General features: G+C 37.3%; 1 pseudogene; it reads right to left on the bottom strand.

Annotated features, from left to right (window-relative positions):
- LOC102839594 overlaps positions 1 to 2842 on the bottom strand; it is a 223903-nt pseudogene that overhangs the window by 214084 nt on the left and 6977 nt on the right.

Below are 2842 nucleotides of genomic sequence, written 5' to 3'. Positions count from 1 at the left end.
TGTTTAGAGTCCTGGTGTGGCTCTATAGGATAAGCACTCAACTGCAAACTAGGTTGGAACCTCAAAGTCGGTGGTTCAAAATCACCAGCTGCTCCTCAGAAACCCTATACAGAGTTGCTATAAGTTGGAACCGACTGGATGGCACTTAACAACAACAACAACATCAATTATGTGCTTGGACTTCTGGTGTGGCACTGTAGGATCAGTATTGGTCGGCAGTTCAAATCTGCTCCTTGGAAACCATATACAGGGTCACTATAAGACAAAATCGGCACAATGGCACTTAACAACAATAACAACAAGTATGTGCTTCAGATAATATGTGGCTAAACCAGACATTCATCTCAAATTCTTCTAATATATATGTATTGATATTTTCTGTAAGATGAATTACAAAGTGTTTTAAATTTAAGGATGTAGCAAAATGATTTATGTTAAGTCATAACAAATGATAATAAAATGCAAATGCATCTTTCTGGATTTGTGGTGCTGTTGTTATGTGCTGTGGAGTTGGTTCCAACTCATAACAACCCTGTACAGGGTTTCCAAGGCTGTAAATGTTTACAGGAGCAGAAAAATCCTCACCTTTCTCTAGTTCAGTATCCATTAAAACTATGTTGAAAGTGATCTTTTTATTGCTATGAAAATAAACTGTACTAGGGTGCAAAATGATTTTTGAACTGTCATATGTTGTAGATGATCTAATTCCACAGGTAATTTCAGCACTGTATTAAAAAAAATTCATTTAAGAAAACTTTTATTTTGAAGATGTATATACAAAAGAAAAACCAGATGTTTTTTAGCCAGGGCAACAGAGAAATCTGTTCATTAAGTTTTCACCTCTAAATCTAACTTTTTGTTATAGCTACAGTCATTAAAATGTTTTTCATTCTTCTTGCTCTGACAAAGGATATTGGAAAACAAAGACTTAATTGCTCTTCGTAGGGTATTTGACAACAATTTCAAGAAAATCCGATAATGATGAAAACAAGAAAAAGTTCTAAAGAAAGACACAAAAAAGATACAGTGAAAGTCTAAATAGAATTTGGAATCATTTCAAATTCAGTCACATCTACCGTATAGATTTCCCACTTCACAGACACATCAGCTGGAAATCTTTCTACCCAAGACCTGTGGCTAGAAGTGACATTAGTAGGGAGTTTCACTCTTCTGCTGTGACAAGAAATCAGGACCTCAGTAGCCAGCCTCTTATGTGGGGCATGTGGCCTCTCTGTCGAAGGGAATCTCATCCCTAGTCCTGTCTTGTCAAGGTCAGATCCAGAATGGTTATTCTCTCCTTGCTTTCAACCCCTACCAGAATTAAACAAGTGAGAAAGGAAAATGACTAAGAGTGGAGATAAAAACAAACCAAACCATGGAAAACAAATGTCAATGTAATAATACAAAACATGTACATCTATTCTTTGGTCATCAATATCCACAACTGCAGCAACACGAATGAACCTAGGATTTTGTTTGTCCATGACGTCTAGTTTCATATTAGGCAGAAGCCCATGAGGCAACCGCTGCAATGTAACAATTGTATGCAAGAATTGTAACAAGTTATATACAGTGCTTCAACAATTCAGATATTTTTCTGAAATATAATTGTTGTAGATTTTACATTGCTGTTGTTACTGTTGTTTAATGTCGTCAAGTCAGTTCTGACTCAGTGACCTTGCATAGGATTTCTGAGGAATAGCTGTGCATTTGAATCATTGACCTCATAGTTAGCAGTCAAGTGCTTATCCTAAGTGCCACACTAGAGCTTTAATAAAACTGCAATTCAGTTGGGGGAGAATGGTGGTTCTGTGGGATAAGCACTGGACTGAGAATCACAAGGTTGGAAGTTGAAACTGCTTCTGTGAGAGAAAGATGAGGCTTTCTGCTCCTATAAAAATTTGTGGTTGTTGTTAGGTGCCATCGAGTCAGTACCGACTCATAGCAACCCTATGCACAACAGAATGAAACAATGTGTGGTCTTTGTAAATAAAAATATTTACAGCCTTGAAAACCCTATGTGTGGTGACTGACTTCATGGAACTTAACAACAACAAATGCAGTTTTAAGAGCACATAGTACTTTTGATAATTGTTAAGTACCACATGGTGTCCAGGGGATTCCGACTCATAAGCGACCCTGCATAGGGTTTCTGAGAAGCGGCTGGTGAGTTTGAACCGCCCAACTTATGGTTCAAACCAACCTTGTGGTTCCGTGCATTATCCTGCAGCACTGCACCAGGATAAATATGATTCCTTATAAATCTAAAATTTTAAATGTAATTAGATGAAAGCTGCATAATTCCAACTGTAAAACAGTTTTAAGAGTATATCGCAATGTGATTTACTGCCCAAGCCTGTACTGTTGTTGTTTCATCTGCAACATCAGAGTTTTGAGCTGCATTAACTGCAAGTTTAGTGTTAAGATGCTCTGAAACAAAAGGCTATTATAACTGACACACACAGTAATAAAAGCATGAAGTGGAAGAATAAACTCTGACTTATCATATCACAGAACAAAGAAGATTTAAATCAAAGTCAAAAGACAGCTCTGAAGTTTTGAGAGGTTGATAAAAGTTTTACTTCGAAACACAGTGTTCAATTGAGTTTATTGGACGTGAAAGTACATTAAAATCCTCAAGTCTAGATAGGGCAACAGAAAAAAATCCTTCCTAATGCATAAGTAATAAATAGTCAAATCTTTCTAAAATATATGATATGGATCTCTGCAACCTCCACGGGGACATTGTTGTTGTTGTCAGGTGCCATCGAGTCGGAACCAACTCATAGCGACCCCATGCACAGCAGAACGAAACAATGTCCGATCCTGGGCCAACCTCACT

This window comes from Chrysochloris asiatica, unplaced genomic scaffold (genome assembly GCF_000296735.1).
Source record: "Chrysochloris asiatica unplaced genomic scaffold, ChrAsi1.0 scaffold00122, whole genome shotgun sequence".
NCBI lineage: Eukaryota > Metazoa > Chordata > Mammalia > Afrosoricida > Chrysochloridae > Chrysochloris > Chrysochloris asiatica.
Note: the sequence above shows the minus strand (reverse complement) of the source record. Positions and strands in the feature narration are given on the sequence as shown.